General features: G+C 41.6%; 1 protein-coding gene across 1 annotated transcript in view; it reads left to right on the top strand.

Moving 5' to 3' along the window:
- Positions 1-2,598: 2,598 nt before the first annotated feature.
- Positions 2,599-26,765, top strand: part of TTBK2 (tau tubulin kinase 2) — a 185,221-nt gene continuing 161,054 nt past the window's right edge. The window contains exon 1 of the mRNA XM_025390617.1: positions 2,599-2,995. The gene's annotated coding sequence lies outside the window, so the exon portion shown is untranslated. The remainder of the gene's footprint in view (positions 2,996-26,765) is intronic.

The following is a 26,765-nucleotide window of genomic DNA, read 5'->3' as shown; positions in this document are numbered from 1 at the left end:
TATAATTCAGATCTGTCTATATCTATATCTCAAAGGGGATTCCTAAACTCCAGTACCAGCTCTTGAATAACATATTACATTGACATTTAGCCTGACTGAAAGAGTGTCTCTGGGGACAGCTCAATAATTCTTAAATGGAAAAGACTAGAGAAAAGGGGAAACTTTTGTTGCTAAGCCTAATTTCAATGAATCTGGACATTTTTCCCCTATAAACTTTTTTTTTTCTTTTTTAAAGACAGGGTATGACTGTTTCCCAGACTGGAGTGCAGTGATGTGATGATAGCTCACTGCAGCCTTGACATCTAGGACTCAAGAAATCCTCCTGCCTCAGCCTCCCAAGTGACTGGGACTACAGGTGCATGCCACCACACCTGGCTAATTTTTGTATTTTTAGTAGAGACAGGCTGGCTAATTAAAAATTTTTTGTGTGTAGAGACAAGGTCTTGTTATGTTGCCCAGGCTGGTCTTGAACTCCTGGGCTCAACTGGTCTTCCTGCCTCAGCCTCCCGAACAGCTGAGACTACAGGGACATGCTACCATGCCTGGCTAATTAGAAAAAAATTTAAAATCCATGTTTCCATGATAATTTTTTTTTTTTTTAACAGAAGGAGTTTCCTTACATTGCCCAGTTTGGTCTTGAACTCCTGGACTCAAGTGATCCTCCCACCTCAGCCTCTCAAAGTGCTGGGATTACAGGCATTAGCCACTGTGCCTGGCTCCTATAAACTTCTTTAATTTTAAAGAAAAATATTTACAGAAACCCTAATGTTTTCTTATTCAAATTACATGATTGGCCAATATTCTGAAATGAATGAAATACTCTATTAGACATAGTAATGGAAAAAGTAACTTATGGTTTTAATCAGTAGAAATAAAAAACAATTTGGCAACATCTTTATGTTTGCATAGAACAAGATGAGCTGCATCATCACTTGCCTTTAATATACATTTTGTCCCGCTTTTAATCCAAGGATCTGGACATGACAGATAGTAGAGACGCCTGCTGTTTTTAAAAAGAATGGCAAGAGGCTGTGGTACTTCCTGAATAAGAAGAAACAGATTCTATAGGAACAGTTCCAAGACTGAATATAGGATTAGTCATTTACCTTTCTATATTCTTACTCAGCTTTACTGACAATGTCACTTGAGTGAAGAAAAGGATTTAAAGTAAAGATGAAGTTCATAATTCATTGCATTCTTTCCATCCATGGCAGACCCCTGGGGATCATTGTGATTCTTAAGTAGAAAGGACATTAGATGTGGGGCGTATGAGAGACCTGAGTTTTCATTTTGCCACTAATTAGTTTTATAACCTTAAGAAAGCTGTTTAGCGTTTTTTTTTTTTTTTTTTTTTTTGAGACGGAGTCTCGCTCTGTCGCCCAGGCTGGAGTGCAGTGGCCGGATCTCAGCTCACTGCAAGCTCCGCCTCCCGGGTTCACGCCATTCTCCGGCCTCAGCCTCCCGAGTAGCTGGGACTACAGGCGCCCGCCACCTCGCCTGGCTAGTTTTTTGTATTTCTTAATAGAGACGGGGTTTCACCCTGTTAGCCAGGATGGTCTCGATCTCCTGACCTCGTGATCCGCCCGTCTCGGCCTCCCAAAGTGCTGGGATTACAGGCTTGAGCCACCGCGCCCGGCCCTGTTTAGCGTTTTTAATGGGTTTTTTCTACTGTACATTGGTGGGCAAAGATGGGAGAGGTGCTTAATCTTAAGGTTTTCCTCCACCAAAGCGGCTGACACAACACTAAATAGAAATGCATCCTGCACAGCGTCCTTGCTCCGCCCTCCTCGCTTTTCTTTGAAAGGCTTTAAGCACCTCCCGCATACACTTGCTTAGCATCGCACACTGGTGTGCACCGGGGCTGCTCACTGAGTCTTTGGCTGGTTTCACAGAGGGAATGAAATCTTGCTTTTGGGTTGGGAAACCGTAAGGACACTCCGATCTCTAGGCTGACATTCGTTTATGGAAGTGCCCATCTCCTTTCCTCGTCACACCTAAGGCCCTTCTCCGGTCCCCCAAAGATGATTAGCTTCACGTTAGGCGGTTCTGGGGACGGCGCCAATTTGCGGGATCCTGGCAGCGCTGACGCTGAGGAAGAGGATGGATCCTTAAGGCTTGCAGGGCCTCACGATTTGGGCCCTTCATCGCGACTGCCTCAGTGTGTAATTTCGTATCGTGACAAAGCATTTCCGATTTTATTCCGAAAAGCCCAACCCTGGGGTCCCAACCATCCCTCTATAATGAATTTAACTGTCACGCTAGGAAAACACCTATGTGCGCAAACTACTTGTCTCGGAAGCCCTACTTCTCTCCTCGGGACGGGCGGGGAGTTGCGGCTGTGGCTGGAACTACGAGGCCCAGAATTCCTAGGCGCATGCGCGCTGCCATTGTGATGCTCCTTTCCCGGTAACTCGCCCTCTCAGGCAAACCTGAAGATAGCGGCAATTCTCCGGTGGGGGGCGGAGACGGTTTCTGACCGACTCTCCGCCCCCTTCGTGATAGGCAATGGGATTAGCCAATCGACGCTGGGAGTTCGGAACGCACTCTCCAATCAGCACCTGTAGCGGAGAGGTGGGCGTGCGCGCTGGCAGGGCAGGTGGGCTAGGCTGTGTCGGGTTACGAGGGGGGAGAATAACGTCGGGTCGGGTCAGCGGGCGCTGCAGTAGTCGCCGCAGCGGCGATGGGAGCGGTGGGGACGAGGCGGCGGCGGCGGCAGGAGGGGGAGCAAGTGCTGGCACAAGAGCAGCGGCTTGGGGGAGCCGGCAGCAGCAGTAACAGCAGCAGCCGCCGCCGCCGCCAGTAAACGCGGACGGTACCCCAGGGAACTACCCAGCCGGCCGGCCCTGGAAGCCGCGCTCGGGTCCGGCCGCAGTCGGCGGCGGGGGATGGGCAGGCAGTGGCGGTCCCGCCTGCTGAGGGTTAACCCCCGCCGGTCCCGGTCCTGAGCTGGACCAGAGCCCTCCTCCAGAAACCCCTGCGTCCGCCAACGGCCCAGGTAGGACACACCCCCCGACCCCCCAGGGCGCCGCCCTCCCCCAGTCCCGACCCCCTCCTCCGGCCGCACCCCTCGCCGAGTGACCGAGCCTGCTGAGGAGGGGAGGGGTACCGGGGACTCTCAGGTCGCTGCAAGACCCGGGCTCGTGCCAGACCCCGTCACTCTCCATCTCGGAGATCGTTCTGGTTCTGCCCCATTTCCCCGAAGGCTGCCGCCCCGTTTTGCCCGAGGCTTTGGGTGTCTTCACTGAACTTGGAGGGTCATGAAGCTTCGTTCTGCGTCTCTCTCTGTGGGTGACCCACATATCACTTGTACTTATGCCACTCCTGGTACCAGCACCGAACACGAAGGATTCCTAGGAAATCTGAGCGCTTATTTCCCACCCACCTCCCCAACTATAATGGAAAGGAACATGGGACTACGGAATCTGTTTGCTGTGTTGTAGCGACAGTGAAGGCCGCGACTTTCTCGTACTTAGGGTGCTGAAGTAGTGATCTGAGGGATTTGCTCGTCATTTGCTTTGACAGAGATGATGTTGACACCCTGGGATGCTGTGGGAGGGACAAAAGACCCACGTATATGTTCTGTCAAATCAGAGAAGTAAATAATCCATTGGGATGCCAGGATACTTTATCCTACGGCGAAGTTAATTTTGTTTCCGTCGAGGCTACAGTAGGGGTAAAAATGACATTGAGTTGTACTTTGAATTAAAGTTGATGGGTAGCAGCAATGATGGTATTAACTCTTCTCTCTTATCACTTTAGAACTTGTTCTTTCTTTGAACACTAAAGAGGACAGTTTTATTATACACTTTTAATAAAGTGAAGATGTTTTGTTATTCAGTAGAAATTGAGTTTCTGTGTGTGTAGGAGGGTCATGTTATGAATGGGCACATGTAGACACACACACGCAGAGGGAGGATCCACTCAGTGTGTTTTGTTACAATGTTTGGTTCAGAGCCATTCATAACAGTTGCATTGGTATCTAAACCCTGATTTGCCACAGTATACCACAAAGGTATGTTGGCTGTGTACTTTTGGCTAAATGGAATAGAATAACGTCCCTTTGGGGATAGAGGGAGGAAATGATTTTAACTTATCGAGGGAATTGAATGCTATGTATTGCTGGCTTTCTTTCCTTTTTTTTTTTTTTTTTAAAGAAAGAAGCAGTGATGATGACAAATACAAGATTAATAAGTGTATGTTATATTGTGATGTATGCAAATTGAAAACATTGAAGGAAATCTTTGATTTAGAAGCTTATGTTTTCCTATATGATAACATTTTATCAAGACTCGGAAAGGGACATATGAAGCATGGTTTTAAAGGAAAGTTTCTCTAACATTTTTCTTTTATGATAGAATGTTAGGAAATGCTTTTTCCCTTCTTCCAGTTTTAGACATGTAGAAGAAATTGAAGTCCATAACTTCATTAATTTAATATGTAATATCAAGTTGATGCAAATTTGTACATTGGTAGGGGGCTGACTGAGAATAATATATCTTGCTCATTATCTTGTAGTATGGTTAATACATAATTTAGTAAATTCTCTACAGCATTATATATGACTTCAGTTTTTTGTATCTTCTTTTGATTTTAAGTGCTGATTATTTTAATACTTCAGGAAATCTTCATGAGGTTAGACCTCATTTGCTTTAGCAAATTGAATGCAATTATGTGGGGCTTCAAATATCTTTAGATGTAATACTAGAAGGGAAGTTTGTATAATTTAGACAATTTTTGAAGGTATTTTACTTCTAAAAAGTGCATTAAAAATATGGCAACAATAAGTTATTGGTTTTTCACAGTAAATGAATATTACAGATCCGAGTTAGCTGTGATTGTGGAATTTAAATTTCACTTTGGTTGGGGGCAGCCAATTTTTTTATATGCTTTATGACTTTAAAAAGTAACATATATCCAGATGACTGCTTGATTGCAACTCATGAGAGACTCTGAGCCAGAACCACCTACCTGAGACACTTTCAGATTCTAATCCTCAGAAACTGTGTGAGTTAATAAACGTTTGCTGCTTTAAAAAAAAACAATAATTCATGCCTGTAATCCCAGCACTTTGGGAGGCCAAGGCAGGAGGATCACTTGAGCCCAGGAGTTTGAGACCAGCCAAAGTAACACAGGGAGATCCTGTCTCTACAAAAAACAAACAAACAAAAATTTAGCCGGGCATGGTGGCTCACACCTGTGGTTCCAGCTGCTAGGGAGACAGAGTGGGAGGATCAGAGGTTGAGGCTGCTGTGATCTGTAATTGCTCCACTGCACTCCAGCCTAGGTGACAGAGCAAGACCCCATCTCTTAAATAAATAAAAATCTATGACAAGGGGAAGTGTTTATGATCATTATTGAACTAGTACGAACTGAGTTGATCAGCAAAATAAAAAGTCTTTGAGAATTATGGAAAATACAGCTATAGCTTACTTCTTTCCACACTTAAAAAAAACTCCTATAGGAAATATTCTTTTATAAATATATAGCAAATAGTCTTTTCAATTTGAGGGTATGCTACTCAAAATTACTGTAGTCATGTATTCATTTTTTGCTCTTGTTGAGGTTTTTGAGAGACACTCAAAATGTAGCTGGAGCTATTTCTGTTTATTTTATTAGTAATATTGCAATATACCTTCAGTATTTATGGATTTTTTTTTCATCACCATACTCAAAACAACATACAATTTAAAACATATGAATTGTTTATTTCTGGAATTCTCCATTTAATATTTTTGGACTGTGGTTGACCATGGGTAACTGAAACTGCAGATAGTGAAACCATGGATAAGGGGAATTACTGTATAATAGTAGCCTCTTTCCTTGATTGAATACTTGCTAAGCATCTACCATGTTACTGTGCTAGGGGTTAGAGATTTAACAGCCGACAAGATAAATAATCTGCTCACTTTTGTAGCTTACAAATAGTGGAAGCAGACATTTGCAGAGGAAGGAATTACAAGTGTTCCAAGTATTGTGAAGGGAAGATGCAGACATGAACATTTAACAGACCTAACAGTCAAGAGGTGGGTTCAGGGAAGAAGTTTCTGTTTCATCAGCCACAGTTCATTCTACATACTTCACCAGGTTCAGAGGCTAGTGGATATATTATCCCTATAATTTGTTAAATAATTAAATAAATAATGAAAAAATAAATGTTTTTAAATTTAAAAGGCTATTTGGAATTAAATGTCCACACAACCCCTGAAACAGCTTTAGACAAGTTCTTTCAGAACACAAGAACACTTGGAAGAGTTCTGTCCTAAAGAGTCCCCGTTCTCCCTCCAATATGGGTTTCTCCTTTGGATTCTCCCAAGCCTCAATTGCTTGAATACTGACAAAATTCCTATGTTATGTTTTTACACTCTCTGTTTGAACCATGAGAAGTTAGGACTGTGTTACCAGAAGCCAGAGTACAAGCCATGGTTACAAGAAAGAGGTGTTCCAAGTAGATGGCTATAGTGTCTCTGTAGCTAGGGTCCAGCATCTTATAGGTGATTCATTAAATGTGCAAGTGATTAGGATATATTATATTATACTGTGCCTGGCCAGTTTTGCTGTTTTTAAAAAAAGGAAGTTGAGGCCAGGCGGGGTGGCTCATGCCTGTAATCCTAGCACTTTGGGAGGCCTAGGCGGGCAGATCACGAAGTCAGGAGTTCGAGACCAGCCTGGCCACTATGGTGAAACCCTGTCTCTACAAAACATACAAAAATTAGCCGGGTATGGTGGCACACACCTGTAGTCCCAGCTACTCAGGAAGCTGAGGCAGAAAAATCGCTTGAACCCGGGAGGCGGAGCTTGCGGTGAGCCGAAACAGTGCCATTGCACTCCAGCCTGAGTGACAGAGCAAGACTCCATCTCAAAAAAAAAAAAAAAAAAGGAAGTTAATATACTTAAAATGTTATTGCAATGAAGATACAGAAAAGGTTCTGTATTGATTTTTCTTTGTCTTAGTGGGAATCGCAGACATAATGCTTTGCTCGGTTGATTTGGTTATTGGTTATAGTAGATTTTACTTGAGGAATGATTTTGTTTACCCAAGGAATGTTTAGTGTTTTCCTTAACAATCTGGCCATGTAAGTTACACTGTACTTCCTGTAAGGGAAGAATTTGTTTATGTGTTGCTAGTATGGTAGCCAGGGAGAGGAAAACTAGGTTGTTTACTCTTTTATTTTGTTGTCAGTAATTGTAACCATACTGACCTGTAAAGCTTCTCTTTACTTTTAATAGATATTTTACCTAGATTTACTGAGCTCAGAGAGATTGCAGGTTGCCTGAAGTATAATTTACCTCCCCTGAAAGTTTATAAAGAACAGTTGAAGTATGAGTGGTGAATAAACTTACCTTCTCTTCTTTTGCCATCAGCAAATGGAGTTCTTTACAAATCTTCATTTCTTTTTACTAACTCTTCAGAGGAGCTCTTGCTAAGATCTATGGGATAAAAAGAAAAACAAAAGCAAAATCCCATTGGGCTTTTCCTACCCTTGCACCTTATTTCTGTTGTTTATCAGTATATCAGATGCCTTGAAAAATTTAGCAGGTGTGTACTCTTTGTAAACTTGTTTCTACACATGATCTTGTTTTATTTTAAAACATAACAATTTAGATACTTTTTTTTTTTTGAGATGGAGTTTTGCTCTTGTCACCCAGGCTGGAGTGCAATGGCACGTTCTCAGCTCACTGCAACCTCTGCCTCCTGGGTTCAAGCAATTCTCCTGCCTCAGCCTCCCGAGTAGCTGGAACTACAGGTGCCCGCCACCATGCCCAGCTAATGTTTTTTTGCATTTTCAGTAGAGATGGGGTTTCATCATGTTGGCCAGGCTGGTCTCAAACTCCTGACCTCAGGTGATCCACCCACGTTGGCCTCCCAAAGTGCTGGGATTACAAGTGTGAGCCACCAGGTCTGGCCAAAGAGTAGAATCTTATATAAACTATATAACAGTTATAAAACGGTGCTATTTGGTGAATTATCTAGTTTCCTTCCTAAATGTAGGAGAAGTTTATTCCTTTAGCCTGAGAGATAACAGTGATAGTAATCGTCTTCTAAGTTGACTTTTTTTCCTCTTACATCATATCATCCTCCTGTTCCTGGAGGGGTGCCTTCAGGCCCACCCTGTGCCACCTTGCCAACCGAAACAGAATGATATCCATCCTCTTCCTAGCCTGGTTTTTGCAGTTTGAACTCAGTTTACTTTCAGGCCTATGTATTCTTTCTCCCAATAAGCACCCTTTTCACATAGACCAAGCTTATCCAACCTGCGGCCCATGGGCCGCATGTAGCCCAGGACGGCTTTGAATGTGGCCCAACACAAATTTGTAAACTTTCTTAAGACATTATGAGCTTTTGTAGTGTGTGTGTTTATGTGTGTGTGTGTTTAACTCATCAGCTATCGTTAGTGTTAGTTTATTTCATGTGTGGTATAAGACAGTTCTTCCGCTGTAGCTCAGAGAAGCCAAAAGATTGGACACCCCTGATGTAGACTAATCTTATCATTTATTTTCCCATGCGCTTGTATGTTATGCTTATTTCCTCTTCTGTGCCTTTGCATACCTCCTTAGTTAACTTTTGCCTTGAAACAAAGCACCCCAAAATTTAGATGCTAAAACAGTGATTATTTATGAGTTAACTTTTCTGTGGGTTGGCAGTTTAGGCTTAGCTGAATAGTACTTTTTTTGGTCTTGTTTGTTCTCATTTATATGAGACAGTTGGCTAGCTTGAGTTTGTTCTCATGAGTCTGGGCTCCAAAAGTAGCGAAAGAGGGCAAGTCCAGTGTATAAGTGCTTTTCTGGATTCTGGGTCATGTTTGCTAATGTCCCATTGGCCAGAACAAGTCACATGGCCAACCCCAGTTTCAGAGAAGGAGAAAGGAACCAAAGGAATGATCTACCTTTGTTAGAGACAAGATCTTGCTATGTTGCCCAGGCTGGATTGAAACTATTGGGCTCAAGCAATCTTCCTGCCTCAGCCTCTCTAGTAGCTGGGATTATAGGTATGTGCCACAGTGCCCAACACAATCCTATCTCTCCATGGGATATGTATCAAGGACACATTGCAAAGGGATGTATGTACAGGAATGGGAGAAATATGTGGCTATTTTGCAATTGACCAGACCCTCTTCTACAAATCATATCCACCTCTTGTAAGAAACTTTGTATGACAATCCTAGCTAGTATTAACCTCCCTGTTCAATTTTTTGTATGCATTTGGCCCTTACAAATTGATGTAGGTTAACTTTTTCTATTTTTTACCTTTTTTTTGCGGGGGGATGGAGTTTCCCTCTTGTCAGCTAGACTGGAGTGCAATGGTGCAGTCTCAGCTCACTGCATCCTCCGCCTCCTGGGTTCAAGCGATTCTCCTGTCTCGGCCTCCTGAGTAGCTGGGATTACAGGCACCTGCCACCATGCCTGGCTAATTTTTATATTTTTAGTAGAGATAGGGTTTCACCATGTTGGCCAGGCTGGTCTCAAACTCCTGACCTCGTGATCCGTGTGCCTCGGCCTCCCAAAGTGCTGGGATTACAGGCATGAGCCACGGTGCCGAGTCCCTATTTTTTTGCCTTTTAAACCCAGATAGTTACTGTTAATTGCTGTTTTTGTATTATGTGTTCTCATTCAAATATTATTTTGGAAATAATTATTTTTTGAAATAATAACTTTTCTTTCCCTGATTGTTAACTCATTAAGGGCCAAGCTATGCATTATGCTTCTTTTTTCTCTTCCATGTATTCATGACAATTTATTGAATGAGCATGTGTTAAATTTTCAAATCAACTGTCCAGTTATTTGCCGAAGGACTATTTAATTTCATTCAGCCGTATGGGAGGTGAAAGGTTCTATGGTAGGTATTAGGCTAGATGCTAGATGAATACAATTGAATGCGCAGATGCTCTTGACCTCAAGGAATGTGTACTCTATTAGGAAGATGTAAATTGTGTGCATGCTTCTAAGGTTGTTTCTTTATTCCAAACCTATATTTCTACTTCATGCTCAACTCACAGGTTAGCTGGCTTTTTTTTATTGTGTAGATGGGGCACTCTTCTGCTGTCTCTCACATTGCTAGATTGTTGTTGCCTAATCTATTATATGTCTGGCTTTCTCTGTTTCTGGTTTGTATAACTATTATTTGTTACTGTTTTTTTTTTTTTTTTGAGACGGAGTCTCGCTCTGTCGCCCAGGCTGGAGTGCAGTGGCCGGATCTCAGCTCACTGCAAGCTCCGCCTCCCGGGTTTACGCCATTCTCCTGCCTCAGCCTCCTGCGCAGCTGGGACTACAGGTGCCTGCCACCTCGCCCGGCTAGTTTTTTATGTATTTTTTAGTAGAGACGGGGTTTCACCGTGTTAGCCAGGATGGTCTCGATATCCTGACCTCGTGATCCACCTGACTCGGCCTCCCAAAGTGCTGGGATTACAGGCTTGAGCCACCGTGCCCAGCCTGTTACTGTTCTTTATAAGCTATATTAATCATGGTGTATATAAAACATATATGTGCAGTTTAATTAATAATTAATTATAAAGCCAGTGTTCAATAAATAAAACATTGCCAGCATCTCAGACTCCTGTTCCTGATCTCACCTGCCTTTTTTGTTTTGCTTTGTTGAGATGGGATCTCCCTATGTTGTTTAGGCTAGTCTCAAACTTCTGCACTCAAGTGATCCTCAGCCTCCCTAGTAGCTGTGATTACTACAGGTGTAAGTTGCCTGGCTTTCACCTACTTTCTTTACCCCAGAGCTATCCATTCTTATGATATTTGTGATAATAATGTTTTTGCTTTTCTTTATAAACTTACAATCTATATTTGCATCTCCATTTAATGTAGTTTAGTTTTGCTTATTTTTGAACTTTTATCTGTAAAAGGGCTCATACTGTGTATATTATTTTGTCTTGCTTAACTTTTTTCAGTGTTGTTTGTGAGATTCATATAGTTCAGTATAGCAACATTTTCTTCATTTTCTTTTTAGTGTAGTTTTGTGGTAAGTGGAATAATGGCCCCCCAAAATGTTCATGTCATAATCCCCAACACATGAATATGTTAACTTATGTGGCAGAAGAGACTTTGCAGATGTGATTAAATTAAGGCTCTTGCAAGAGGAGGATTTTCCTTGATTATCTGGGTGGATCCGATGTAATCACAAGGGGGTGCTCATAAGAGGGAGGCATATACTTTGTCAGAGAGAGATAAGGAGATGTGACAGTGGAAGCAAGGGTCAGAGAGAGATTTGAAGATATTATACTACTGACTTTGAAGGTGGGGGATGAGGTGGTAAACCAAATAATTCAGGTAAGCTGGGCCTGGTGGTGCACTTGTATTCCCAACTATTTGGAAGGCGAGGCAGGAGGATCGCTTGGGCTCAGGACTTTGAGACTGTAGTGTGTAATAATTGAGCCTGTGAATAGCTAGCTACTGCACTCTAGCCTGGAGAACATAGTGAGACCCTGTCTCTTAAAAAACAAAACAAAAAAACAAAAACAAAAACAAAACAGAATTCAGGTGGGTTCTAGAAGCTAGAAAAGGTAAGCAAATAAATTCTCCCTAGAGCTTTAGCCCAGTAGAAGCCCAGACTTCTGACCTCTAGAGCTATTAGAATATAAATTTGTGTTGTTTTGCCACTAAATTTGTCATATTTGTTACGGCAGCAGTAAGAAGCTGCTATATGAATGTATATACTGGATGAATATACTGTAATTTATCCATTCTTCTCTTGCTGGACATTTGGGTTGTTTGTAGTTTTTACCATTTATGGACAATGTGACTGAACATTCTTGTACCTGTTTGCTGGTGTGCATAGGGAAAAGGTATTTCTAGGATATATACCTAGTAAAGGAGTTGCTGAGTCACAGGGTATGCATATCTTCAGCTTTCTTTTATAATACAGTACAATACCATTTTCAAAGTACATTCCCTTAGCATGCACACTGGACGATTAGTATGCAACAACAAAGTATATTCCTACTAGAGGTGTACAAAAGTCCTCACTTTTTAATTTAAATACTTTCTTCTGTGATATTAACTATGATAATGCCTCTTTTCTATAGGTGAGTACTCAAAATTTGCTTCAAGTTAAAACACATTTGAGAACTAATCCATACTTTTTTTTTTTTTTTTTTTGAGACAGGGTCTTGTTCTGTTACCCAGGCTGGAATGCAGTGGCACAATCATGGCTCACTGCAACTTTGAACTCCTAGGCTCAAGCGATCCTCCTGCTTCAGCTTTCTGAATAGCTAGGACTATAGATGCATGCCACCACACCTAATTTTTAAAATTTTGTACAGATGGCATCTTACTATGTTGCCTAAGCTGGTCTTCAACTCTGGGGCAGTCGTCCCACCTCCACCTCCCAAAGTGCTGGGATTACAGGTGTGAGCCACCTTGCCTGTCCTAATCTGTACTTTTGCCAGTCTAAAAATAGTGGGTGGCATTGGTTTATTTTTATTTCCTTTTTGATCAACTAATTATATTAACTTTATTTTAAAAGGTTTGTTTTTTTTTGAGACAGGGTCTCACTTTGTCATCTAGGCTGGAGTGCAGTGGCATGATCTTGGCTCACCACAACTTCTGCCTCCTGGGCTCAAGCAATCTTCCCACCTCAGCCTCCTGAGTAGTGGGACCACAGGCACATGCCACCATGCCAGGCTAATTTTTTTTTTTTTTGTAGTGATGGGGTTTTGCCATGTTGTCCAGGCTGGTCTCATACTCCTGGGCTCAAGTGATCCACCTGCCTTGGCCTCCGAAAGTGCTGAAATTATGGTTGTGAGCCACCATGCCCAGCCAAAATTTTTTTTAAATTGAGGTAAAGCATGCAAATATAATTTACCATCTTTACCACTTTATATGTACAGTTCAGTAACAATAAATACATTTATATTCTTTTTTTTCCCTTTCTTCCCCCTCCCCTTCCCCTTTTTAGCTTCTGATAAACTGCCAGTCTGCTCTCTGTCTTCATGAGATTCACTCTTTTAGCTCTGGCATATGAGTGAAAACATATAACATTTGTCTTTCTGTACTTGGCTTATTTCACTTAAGGTAGTGGCCTCCAGTTGCATCCATGTTGCCGCAAATAAGAACATTTCATTCTTTTTTATGGCCGAATAATATTCCATATTTTCTTTTTTTTTTTTTTTGAGACGGAGTCTCGCTGTGTCACCCAGGCTGGAGTGCAGTGGCGCGATCTCGGCTCACTGCAAGCTCCGCCTCCCGGGTTCACGCCATTCTCCCGCCTCAGCCTCCGAGTAGCTGGGACTACAGGCGCCCGCCACCACGCCCGGCTAGTTTTTTTTTGTATTTTTAGTAGAGACGGGGTTTCACCATGCTAGCCAGGATGGTCTCGATCTCCTGACCTCGTCATCCACCCGCCTCGGCCTCCCAAAGTGCTGGGATTACAGGCTTGAGCCACCGCGCCCGGCCAATATTCCATATTTTCTTTATCCATTCATCCGGATAGACACTTAGGTTGATTCCATTTTGGCTGTTGTTAATAGTGCTGCAGTAAACATGGGAGTACAGATACCTCTTTGCTGTATTGATTTCCTTTCTTTTGGATGTATACCCAGTAGTGGAATTGCTGGATAATATGGAAGTTCTAGTTTTGGTTGTTTTGGGGAACCTCCATACTGCCTCCATAGTGGCTATACTAATTTCCATTCCTACCAGCAGTGCATGAGAGTTCCCCTTTCTCCATATCCTTGTCAGCATTTGTTACTGCCTTTTTCGTATAAGCCATTTTAACTGGGGTGAGACGATACCACATTGTGGTTTTGATTTACGTTTCTCTGATGATTAGTGATATTAAGCATTTTTTCATATACCTGTTGGCCATTTGTGTGTGTGTGTTTTTTTTTTTCTTTTAATGAGGTGGGGTCTCATTGTATTGCCCAGGCTGGCCTCAAACTCCTGGGCTCAAGTGATCCTCCTGCTTTGGCCTCCCAGAGTGCTGAGATGATAGGCATGAGCCACTGCTCTTGGCCCATATGTCTTTTTTTTTTTGAGAAATGTCCATTCAGATCTTTTGCCCATTTAAAAATCAGATTATTTAATTTTTTTGCTATTGAGTTGTTTGCACTCCTTATATATTCTGGTTAACTCCTTGTCAGATGGATAGTTTGCAAATATTTTCTCCCATTCTGTGGGTTGTCTACTTTGTTGATTGTTTCCTTTGCTGTGCAGAAGCTTTTTAGTTCGATGTAATCCCAATTATCTATTTTTGCCTTGGTTGCCTGTGCTTTTGAGATTTTACACAAGAAATCTTTGCCCAGATCGGTGTACTGGAGTGTTTCCCCAGTGTTTTCTTCTAGTTGTTTCATAGTTTCAGCTCTTAGATTCAAGAAGTCTTTAATCCATTTTGATTTGATTTTTGTGTATGGTGAAAGATAGAGGTGTTTCTATTACTAATAACTTTAAAAGTAAAATTATAACAATGCAAATGCTGTAATTTAATTTGTAATAATATTAGTAAGGTAATTTTCTTTTGCTGACAAAAATATTTTTATATGAATTTGATAAGTAGTATTTGTATGATAGTTTCAATTCTGGGCCTCTGTGCAAAAATGATAATTTCCTTTAATATTTAAGTGGTTCCGGACCTGTTTTGGACAGTAATATGTCTGTGAATGTGACCATTTCTCTTCTGTTGGTTAGGAAACATGCAGAATTAGTTAAGTAATGACTACCTTTTTTTTTTTTTTTTTGAGACGGAGTTTTGCTCTTGTTGCCTAGGCTGCAGTGCAGTGGTGTGATCTCAGAGCACCACAACCTCCACCTCCCAGGTTCAAGTAATTCTCCTGCCTCAGCTTCCCTAGTAGTTGAGATTACAGGCATGCACCACCATGCCCAGCTAATTTTGTATTTTTAGAGGAGACAGGGTTTCTCCATGTTGGTCAGACTGGTCTCGAACTCCCGACCTCAGGTGATCCGCCCATGTTGGCTTCCCAAAGTGCTGGGATTATAGGTGTGAGCCACCACACCCGGCTAATTTTATTGAGCACAGTCAGTGAACTAGGCACTGTGATGAATAAACACTTTACATATATCTTAGAACTTTTAATGCTTAGCAACTGTCATTACCCCTTTTTTTTTTAATAGATGAGAAAATTGAGGTATAGAGAAGTTAAGTAATGGGCCCAATAGCCAGAATTTGAATCTAGGTACAGTAGTCTGGTCTTAATCTCTATTTTGTGAGGAGTTCCTCAAGTTAGAAGACAATAAACTTACTGTAGTGTTATGTTAATATCTCAGATAATACTCTTTTAGGGAGTTCTTTTCGTTAAGTCTTGTTTGGTCTGGCTTATATTTCTTGAAGTTTCTATACAATTTAAAAAATATTTCCTGGCTGGGCATGGTGACTCATGCCTGTAACCCCAGCACTTTGGGAAGATCTCTTGAATTCAGGAGTTCGAGACCAGCCTGGGCAATATGGCAAAACCCTGTCTCTCCAAAAATTTAGGTAGGTGTGTACCTGTGGTTCCAGCTACCTGGGAGGCTGAGGCAGGAAGATCATCTGAGCCCAGGAGGTCAAGGCTGCAATGAGCTGGGATCATGCCACAGTACTCCAGTCTGGGTGACAGAGTGAGGCCCTATCTCAAAACAAAACGACAAAAAACTTCCCTTTGTGCCTCTTATTCTTATTTTTGTTCTACTTTATCTTTTTTACTCTATTTGTATATGTGAATCCATATGACTTAAGTTACATACAGTTTGTGGCCAAGTATGGTGACACAGGCCTGTACTCCCAGCACTTTAGGAGGCCAAGATGGGCGGATAGCGCTTGAGTCCAGGAGTTCGAGACCAGCCTGGCCAACATGGCGAAATCCTGTGTCTACAAAAGATACAAAAATTAGCCGGGCATGGTGATGTGTTTCTGTAGTCCCAGCTACTTGGGAAGCTGAGGTGGGAGGATCCCTTGAGCCTGGAAAGCTGAGGTTGCAGTGAGCCAAGGTTGCACCGCTGCCCTATAGCTTGGGCGACAGAGTAAGACCCTGCATCCAAAAAAAAAAATGTGTATATATGTGTGTGTGTGTGTGTGTGTATATATATATATACACATACAGTTTGATGTCTCGTTTTGAGCCCTTTAATTAACTTTGCCAAATATCTATTGATTAACTGCAAAGCTCAATACTTGGTTATGGCAGAGGATAATGATTATGATGTGTGTCTCCATCTTCAAGGAGTTTATAATCTAGGGGATTGTCAGTGTTTACTTATTAATTTGTTGGCTATTTTCTTAGTCTTTTTCTACCCAACAAATTTTTTCAAATGACTTTTCACCACATGTTATTCTGCATTTACAAATTGAATCTCTATTTAGTATGTTCTGTTCATATTTTGATCTTCTTTTGGTTTGTTTGGCAACACCTCCAGAATTAGCATCTTTGTCAGAATTCATTAGCCTGCTATTTACTTCCTATGTTAGGTCATTAAGGATATTACTAAGGAGGAATTTATTTAATTTCTGTTTTCTTTAATTTCTTTAATTTCTAGTTTTCTTGCACCAAGTTTTTTTTATTATAAGTCTTACTGAAAAAATAAATCTAAAATAATTATTGGCAGTATTGGTACTGTAGCTAAGTTGTTAATTTTTCAGGTATAATCCATAGTCTAGAACAAAAAAGGAACCGGTGGTCGTGCATAACTTTGAGAAACTATCACCCTATTACCAGTGAAGCCTGGTATATAGTTATCTATTGCTGCATAACAAATTATTCAAAACTTGGTGTTTTAAAACAACAACATTTATTATCTCACAATGTTTATGGGTCAAGATTTTGGGTATGACTCAGGTGGATACTCTGTTTCAGGGTCAGTCATAGGCTGCAATCAAGGTATGCTGCGGCCATCACAAGGCCCAGCTTTGGAGGGATCTGTTTCCAAGCTCATTCTGATGGTTGTTGGCAGGATTCAATTCCTATAGTTCGTTTGAGAGCCTCAGTTCCTTGCTAGCTATTGGTCTGTTATAAGCAGAATCATGTAATCTTCTAGCAGAAGCTGCCTCAATTCTTTGCTATGTGGGCCTTTCTATAGGGTGATATGGCAGCCTGCTTAATCAGAGCAAGTAAGTGGAAAGAGCCAGAGAGAGAGAATGTGAGCAAGATAGATGTCACAGTCTTTTATAACCTATCTGGGAAGTGACATCGTATCACTTTTGCTGTATTCTGTTCATTAGCAGTAAGTCACTAGATACAGCCCACACTCAAGGGAAAGGATCAATAGCAGGAGTTGAGGGTCATTGAGAGCCATTTTTAGAAGCAGTCAGCCAAACCTGGTGTCTTATAGAATTCCTGGTCTTTCTCCTAGTGTTCGGTTCCCAATTGGGACAGGTCTATTCTTAGATTTATTTCAGTGTACTGAAGGACTCCACCCAGGATACCATTTGTCCCATGATTTTTCCACTGGTAATTTAGAGTGAGATAGTGAAAATTATTTGGCTTTTATAGTTACATCTGAGGAGTGCCTGGTAGTCTTATTTAAAATTTAAACTTTCCTTTTATTATGGTAAAATATGCATACGATTTTCTTTTTAAGCATTTTTAAGTGTACAGTTCAGTGGCCTTAAGTACATTTCCATTGTTCTGCAACCATCATTACCATCTGTCTGTAGGACTTTTTCATCTTCCTAAAAGGAAACTCCATACCCATTAAACACTAATTTTCCATACCCCCTCACCATAGCCCTTGGTAACCATCATTCTACTTTCTGTCTCTGAACTTGATTACTCTAGATACCTATTATAGGTGGAATCATATAATATTCGTCCCTTTGTGCTGAATCATTTCACTTAGTGTGATGTCTTTATGGTTTATCTGCATTTTAGCATGGGTAAGAATTCCCAGCCGGGCACGGTGGCTCCTAGGTGACAGAGCCTGGGCGACAGAGCGAGACTATCTCAAATAAAAAAAAATTAAAATAATTCCCTTTCTTTCGTTCTTTCTTTTTTTTTTTTTTTTTTGTAAGAAACAGAGTGTCACTCTGTTGCCCAGGCTGGAGTGCAGTGGTGCGATCTCCATTCTGTGCAACATCTGCCTCCTGGGTTCTGGTAGCTGAGATTGCAGGTGCACGGTACCATGCCTTGCTCATATTTGCATATTTTGTAGAGAAGAGTTTTGCCACGTTGCCCAGGTGGTCTCAAACTCCTGAGCTCAAGCAATTCTCCCACCTCGGCCCAGCAAAGTGCTGGGATTACAGGCGTGAGCCGCTGCTCCTGGCCCTGTTTGGTTATTTGAGGAACTGCCGCACTGTTTTTCACAGCAACTGTCCCATATTATATTCCCATTAGCAATGCAGAATGGCTCACTAGCCATTTCACATGATTTCGCATCCTCACCAGCATCTGCCATATTTATTTTTTATAATGGCCATATTAATGGAAGTGAACTGTTGTGCCATCACACCCAGCTAATTTTGTAATTTTAGTAGAGACGGGGTTTCACCATGTTGGTCAGGCTGATCTCAAATTCCCGACCTCAGGTGATCCGCCTACCTCGGCCTCCCGAAGTGCTGGGATTACAGGTGTGAGCCACTGCACCTGGCTGTGGTGTTTTTTTGTTTTTGTTTTGTTTTTTTTTTTGAGACGGCGTCTCACTCCGTTGCCCATGCTGGCGGGCAATGGCGTGATCTCGGCTCACTGCAACCTCTACCTCCTGGGTTCAGGCAATTCTCCTACCTCAGCCTCCCGCGTAGCTGGGAATGCAGGCGTGCTCCACCACACCCGGCTAATTTTTGTATTTTTAGTAGAGATGGGGTTTCACCATGTTGGCCAGGGTGGTCTCGAACTCCTGACCTCAGGTGATCTGCCCGCCTCGGCCTCCCAAAGTGCTGAGATTACAGGCGTGAGCCACTGCGCCTGGCCCTCATTGTGCTTTTGATTTGCATTTTCTTAATGATTAGTGATGTTGGGGCTATCTTTTCATGTTTATTGACCATTTGTATATCTTCTTTGGACAAGTGTCTATTCAAGTCCTTTGTTCATTTCTTCCAGGTTGTTATTTTGTTGTTGAGTTTTAGGAGTTCTTTATGTATTCTAGATATTAATCCCTTATCAGATATATGATTTGTAAATATTTTTTCCCATTCTGTGGGTTGCCTTTTCACTCTGTTGATAGTATTCTTTGATGCACAAAAGTTTAAAAAATTTTTTAGTTAAATTTTTATTTTTTTGTATTTTATTTTTTTTAGAGATGAGGTCTCACTATTTGTCCAGCTGGACTTGAACTTCTGGGCTCAAGAGATCCTCTCACCTTAGCCTCCCAAGTAGCTGGGACTGCAGGCACATGCTACTGTGCCTGGCCAAAAGTTTTTAATTTTGATGAAGTCCAAATTTATTTTTTGTTTTGTTTTGGTATTATATCCAAGAAATTATTGTCAAATCTAATGTCTGAAATACATTACCCCTATGTTTTCCTCTAATAATTTTTTTTTTTTCAACGCAGAGTCTTGCTCTGTCGCCCAGGCTGGAGTGCAATGGTGCGATCTCAGCTCACTGCAACCTCTGCCTCCCAGGGTCAAGTGATTCTCCTGCCTCAGCCTCCCGAGTAGCTGGGATTACAGGCATGCACCACCACGCCCGGCTACTTTTTTGTATTTTTAGTAGAGATGAGGTTTTACCATGTTGGCCAGGCTGGTCTCAAACTCCTGACCTCAGGTGATCCACCTGCCTCTGCCTCCCAAAGTGCTGGGATCACAGGTGTGAGCCACCGTGCCCGGCCTTCCTCTAATAATTTTATAATTTTAGCTCTTAGGTTTAGTTTATTGCTTCATTTTGAGTACGTTTTTGTATGTGGTGTGAGGTAGGAGTCCATCTTTTTTCTTTTACATGTGGATATCCAGTTTCTCCAACACCATTTGTTGAAAAGACTTTCCTTTCCCCTTGAGTGATCTTGGGACTTTTGTTGAAAATCATTTGACCGTGTATGGGAGAGTTAAATATTTTATCTTTTAAAACCAGTTTTCCTTCTAATTGTAAAAATACATGTTTTCTGTAGTAAATTTACAAAAGAGGAATTCCCCCATCTGAAAAAAGAGAAAATAGAAGTTCTTTTTTTTCTTTTTTTCTTTTTTTTTTTTGAGACGGAGTCTTGCTCTGTCATCCAAGGTAGAGCGCTCTTTTCTTTTCTTTTCTTTTCTTTTCTTTTCTTTTCTTTTCTTTTGTTTTGTTTTGTTTTCGAGATGGAGTTTCGCTCTTGTTGCCCAGGCTGGAGTGCAATGGCGTGATCTTGGCTCACTGCAACCTCCGCCTTCTGGATTTAAGCAATTCTCCTGTGTCAGCCTCCAGAGTAGCTGGGAACTACAGGTGCCCACCACCACACCTGGCTAATTTTTTTTTTTTTTGAGACAGAATCTTGCTGTGTCACCAGGCTGGAGTGCAGTGGCAGATCTCAGCTCACTGCAACCTCCGCCTCCCGGGTTCAAGTGATTCCCCTGCCTCAGCCTCCCAAGTAGCTGGGATTACAGGCACATGCCACCATGCCTGGCTAATTTTTCGTATTTTAGTAGAGATGGGGTTTCACCTGATGTTGGGCAGGCTGGTCTCGAACTCCCAACCTTGTGATCCGCCTGCCTCGGCCTCCCAAAGTGCTGAGATTACAGGCGTGAGCCACCATGCCCGGCCACACCTGGCTAATTTTTGTATTTTTAGTTGAAATGGGGTTTCACCATGTTGGCCAGGCTGGTCTTGAACTCCTGACCTCGAGTGATCTGCCTACCCTGGCTTCCAAAAGTCCTGGGATTACAGGCATGAAAAACTTTCTGCATTTAAATGTTCTATAAATTGGCCAGGCACAGTGGCTCTTGCCTGTAATCCCAGCACTTTGGGAGTCTGAGGCAGGCAGATCGCTTGAGCTCATGAGTTCGAGACCAGCCTGGGCAAGATAGTAAAACCCATCTCTACAAAAAAAATACAAAAAAATTTAGCCAGACATGGTGACATGTGTCTGTAGTTGCAGCTTTTCAGGAGGCTGAGGTAGGAGGAATGCTTTAGCCCAGGAGGTGGAGTTTTCAGAGAGCTGAGGTCACACCACAGCACTCCAGCCTGGGTGACAGAGTGAGACCCTCTCTGTCTCTCTCTCTCTCAAAAAAAAAAAAGTTCTACAAATTGCTTTTTATTTTATTTTATTTTATTTATTTATTTTTTGGAGACGGAGTCTCGCTCTGTCGCCCAGGCTGGAGTGCAGTGGCCAGATCTCAGCTCACTGCAAGCTCCGCCTCCCGGGTTTAGCCATTCTCCTGCCTCAGCCTCCCAAGTAGCTGGGACTGCAGACGCCCGCCACCTCGCCCGGCTATTTTTTTGTATTTTTTAGTGGAGACGGGGTTTCACCATGTTAGCCAGGATGGTCTCAATCTCCTGACCTTGTGATCCGCCCGTCTCGGCCTCCCAAAGTGCTGGGATTACAGGCTTGAGCCACCGCGCCCGGCCACAAATTGCTTTTTAAATTTAGTTTTTATTATTAGAGTTTTAACAGCACATAATTTTAAAAGTTTAATAGTTATATACAAGCTGTTATTAAAAAAGGAGTCTTCTGGCTTCTCCACTCTGTCCCATTTTTCATCCTTTGGGAAGTATTCACTTTTAGTACTTTTGGTATTTACCTCCATATCTCAAACTAAGATGCTTGTGTTGCTGCTGATTAATTGTTCAGTTTTAGTCATTATCTACCAGCTTTCCACTATGGAAGATGATTTAACTTTTTCACTGCCCGTCTCATTCCTACTACACATACACAGTTAGATCCTTTTATTTTTCCAATAATGTTATATCTTAATATTGGTTAGGCCAGTAGTCAGAGTTTAGGCCAGTAGTCAGAGTTTAAGTTATTATGACTCTATCAATGCTTTTTTTTTTTTTTTTTGAGACAGAGTCTCATTCTGCCACCCAGGCTGGAGTGCAGTGGCGCTATCTCGGCTCTCTGCAACCTCCGCCTCCCGAGTAGCTGGGACTGCAGGTACACGATACCATGACTGGCTATTTTTTGTATTTTCTGTAGAGATGGAGTTTCGCCATGTTGGTCCTGAACTTCTGATCTCAGGTAATCCTCCTGCCTCAGCCTCCCAAAGTGCTGGATTACAGGTATCAGCCACTGCACCTGGCCAGAAGTACAGTATTTTCTGTTTGGTCTGGTCATGGATTAGTTATGGCAAAATGAGTGGTTTAAATAACCATTATCATGACAACTTGAACCTTGATTACTCATTTGCAGAGTTGTTTGTCATCCCCTCACCCATTTTCTTGAGAAGGCCATCATAAGCAGTTAGCCTCGACATCCCTGGTCCAGCCCCCTAAGTAGCTGGGGCTACAGGCAGGCACCATCACACCTGGCTCATTTTTTATACCATATCTGTAGATATGGGGTTTCACCAAGTTTTCCAGGCTGATTTGAAACTCTTGGGCTCAACAGATCTGCCTGCCTTGGCCTCCCAAAGTGCTAGGATTACTGCCATGAGCCACTGCGCCTGACTGATTATCTCTTTTTTTAAGAGTAGTGAAGCTGATTGGAAGTTCTGTGTGTGTGTGTACCACTACTGGTATAAGTTCAGCTTTCTCAGATTCATTAGATAAGTTACCTCTTGTACATCTTCTGTCCAACTTGCACATTTTTATCATTGTCTTCTCTCTTGTATGGGTTTTCCTTGTGAATTTATTCTAAAGAAAAATGCCTAAAACATATCATATGTTCTCAATAAATGTCGAATGGATGAATGTTGCCATTGTCCTTCCGAGACCGACTAATCGATAATGACATCCTTTCCTTTTAGTCCAGACTTTGCTTCAGGATCCTTCTCAACTGTAGTGTGTCTTGCTGCCTTGGAGATCAGATCTTTTTGCCACCCTGTCTAAAAGGCTAGGGAGCATTACTTACTCATCTCATATTTCCCTCAGCTATTGTCAGGGTTCTTGTCAAGTGTTTGTTTATTGAAAGAATGATTGGTAAAAGTTCAGATAGTAGAGTATTAAAAAGTGTTTACTCATTCAAATATATATCATAAATCAAGGTTATTAATAGTAAAAAAAATGATTATAGATCTCTATTACATAATCTAGTCATTCCCAAACTCTCAGGACCTCCTACTAATCTTAAAAATGATTGGTACTGTAAAGATTCTTTAACATGGATTTATATCTATTGATAGTTACTATATTAAAAACTAAAACTGGCCAGGTGCACTGGCTCACACCTGTAATCCCAGCACTTTGGGAGGCCGAGGCGGGCACATCACGAGGTCAGTAGTTCGAGACCAGCCTGGCGAACATGGCGAAACTCTGTCTCCACTAAAAATACAAAAATTAGCTGGGTGTGGTGGCGGGCGCCTGTAATCCCAGGTACTTGGGAGGCCGAGGCAGGAGAATTTCTTGAACTCAGGAGGCAGAGGTTGCAGTGAACTGAGATCGTGCCATTGCACTCCAGCCTGAGCAACAAGAGCAAGACTCTGTCTCAAAAAAAAAAAAAAAAAAAGCTAAAACTGAAAAATTAAAAAAAATTTTAATAATAATAAACCTATTACATGTTAAATCTTTTACTTTTATTTATTTATTTTATTTTTTTTTGGAGACACGGTCTCACTATTGGCCATGTTGGAGTGCAGTGGCATGATCATGGCTCACTGCAGCCTTGACTTCCTGGCCTCTAAGTGATCCTCTTGCTTTAGCCTCCCAGTAGCTGGGACTATAGGCAGGCACATACCACCGTGCCTGGCTAATTGTTTTTATTTTAATCTTTTGTAGAAATGGGGTCTTGCTCTGTTGCTCAGGCTGTTCTTAAATTCCTGGCCTCCAGCGATCGTCCTTCCTCAGTCTCCCAAAGTGCTGGGATTACAAGTGTGAGCCACCTTGCCTGCCCTAAAAGTTGTATATTTACATTTAGATCTGTGATACGTTGTGAGTTACATTTTGTGTAAAGCGTGAGATTTAGACAGAGGTTTTGTGTTTTACATATGGAGATAGCAATTGTTTCAACATAATTTGTTGAAAAGACTATCTTTTCTGTATTATTATTATTACTATTATTATTATTTTGAGACAGAGTTTTGCTGTGTCACCAGGCTGGAGTACAGTGGCATGATCTCAGCTCACTGCAACCTCTGCCTCCTGGGTTCAAGCGATTCTCCTGCCTCAGCCTCTCGAGTAGCTGGGATCATAGGCATGCGCCACCATACCCAGCTAATTTTGTATTTTTAGTAGAGACAGGGTTTCTCCATGTTGGTCAGGGTGGTCTCAAACTCCTGACCTCAGGTTATCCACTTGAGGCCTTGGCCTCCCAAAGTGTTGGGATTACAGGCATGTGCCACAGCATCCAGCCTGTCTTTTCTTTATTGAATTGCCTTTGCGTCTTTGTCAAATATCATTTGGCCCAGAATAGGCAAATCCATACAGACAGAAAGATTTAGTGATTGCCAGGGGCTGAGAGAAGAAGGGAATGGGGAGTGACTGCTAATGGGTATGGGGTTTTGTTTTGGGATGGTGAAAATGTTCTGGGATTAGATAATGGCAATGGTTATATACAACCTTGTGAGTATACTACAAAACACTTAATTGTATTCTTTAAAATGGCCACTTATATGGTATGTGCATTATATCTAAATTTTTAAAAGAACTTAAACAATGAATTGGCCATATCTGTGTGTGTCTATTTCTGGAGACTTTAAAAAAATCTTTTTGATGTATACATTTTTTTTTTTCTTTCTAACTTTTATTTTAGGTCCAAGGCGGGTACATGTGTAGATCTGTTCCCTGGGTAAATGTGTGTCTTAGTGGTTTGGTGTACAGATTATTTTGTCATCCAGGTAATACATATAGTATCCAATAGGTAGTTTTTTGATCCTGACCCACTTCCTACCCTCCACCCTCAATGGACTCTTTATTCTGTTTGATGTGTTTATATTTCTGTCCCTTTGCAGATAGGTCACTGATTTGATTTTAAGTAAGACTTAAAATCATATAGTGTGTTTCCTCTAACTTTATTTTTTTATAAAGATTTTGGGTAATTTTTGCTTATTCTCATAGATTTTAGAGTCAGCTTGTTTATATGAAACATTCTGCTTAGATTTCAGTTGGAATTGTCTTAAAACTGAGTTTGTGTGAACTTTGTTTTTCTTTTAGATGTGCTTCATCAGGTTTAGAAAATTCTCTTCTATTCCTAGTTTGCTGAGAGTTTATACCATGAATGAATGTTGAATTTTGTCACATGCTTCTCCTGTATCACATGATAGGTCATGTGGTTTTCATTTTTAGACTATTAATCTGCTGTACTACATGAATTGATTTTTGAATATTGAGTCAGCCTTGCATCCCCAGGATAAACCATACCGGATTGTGGTGTATTATTTGTTGTATGATATTGCTGGATTCAGTTTGCTACTATTTTATGAGAGATTTTCATGTCTGTGTTTGTAAGGGATATGGATCTATTATTTTTTGTTTTCTTTTTGAGACAGATCTCACTCTGCTGCCCAGCCAGGAGGGCAGTGATGGTATCTTGGCTCACTGCAGCCTCAACCTCCCTGGGCTCAGGTGATCTTCCCACTTTAGCCTCCTGAGTACCTGGGGCTACAGGTGTGCATCACCACGTCCAGCTAATTTTTAGTATTTTTTGTAGAGATGAGGTTTCACCATATTGCCTAGGCTGTTCTCAAACTCCTGGGCTCAAGCAATCCACCCACGTTCGCCTCCCACAGTGCTAGGATTACAAACATGAGCCACCGTGCCCAACCTTTGACTAGTTTTAATATCAGGTTAATGCTGGACTCATAAAATGAGATGGGAAGTGTTTTTTCCTCTTCTTTTTTGGAGAGATTGTATAAAACTTGTTTCATTTTTTTCTTTAAATGTTTAGTAGAATTTGCCATTGGAAAAAAAATCTAGGCCTGTATTAGTCCGTTCTCACACTGCTAATAAAGACTTAGCTGAGATTGGGTAATTTGTAAAGAAAAAGAGGTTTAATGGACTCATAGTTCCATATGGCTGGGGAAGCCTCACAATCAGTGAAAAGCAGAGGAGGAACAAAGGCACGTCTTATATGGCAGCAGGCAAGAGAGCGTGTGCAGGGGAACTGCCTTTTATAAAACCATCAGATCTCATGAGACTCACTTACCATCATGAGAACAGCATCATGGGGGTAACCACCCCCATGATTCAGTTACCTCCCACTAGATCCCTCCCATGACATGTGGGGATTATGGGAACTACAATTCAAGATGAGATTTGGGTGGGGACACAGCCAAACCGTATCATGCCCATATTTTTCAGTAGGACTATTAAGGAGGCCCCTTTCACCTTGGGTGAATTGTAGTAGTTTTTGATGGTTGTGTTCACTTTCTGTGTATAATGTTGTTCATTATATTTCCTAATCATATATTTATGTCTTTGGAGTCTATAGTGATAACCCCTGTTTCATTCCTAATATTGATTATTTGTGTATTCTTTTTTCCCAGTTTTCTTAAAAGGTTATAAATTATATTGATCTTTATAAAGAGCCGGCTTTTGGTCTTATTGATTTTTTTTTTTTCTATGACGTTTCTGGTTTTAATTTCATTATTATTATTTTGCCTTTTGTTTCTTTCCTCTGCTTGTTTTGAGTTTAGTTTTTTTTCCCCCAGGTGGAAGCTTATATTTTTATTTATTTATTTATTTATTTTTTTTTTTTTTTTTTTTTTGAGACTGAGTCTGGCTCTGTCGCCCAGGCTGGAGTGCGGTGGCCGGATCTCAGCTCACTGCAAGCTCCGCCTCCCGGGTTCACGCCATTCTCCTGCCTCAGCCTCCCGAGTAGCTGGGACCACAGGCGCCCGCCAC

Source organism: Theropithecus gelada, chromosome 7a (assembly GCF_003255815.1).
Source record: "Theropithecus gelada isolate Dixy chromosome 7a, Tgel_1.0, whole genome shotgun sequence".
Taxonomy (NCBI): Eukaryota; Metazoa; Chordata; class Mammalia; order Primates; family Cercopithecidae; genus Theropithecus; species Theropithecus gelada.
Note: the sequence above shows the minus strand (reverse complement) of the source record. Positions and strands in the feature narration are given on the sequence as shown.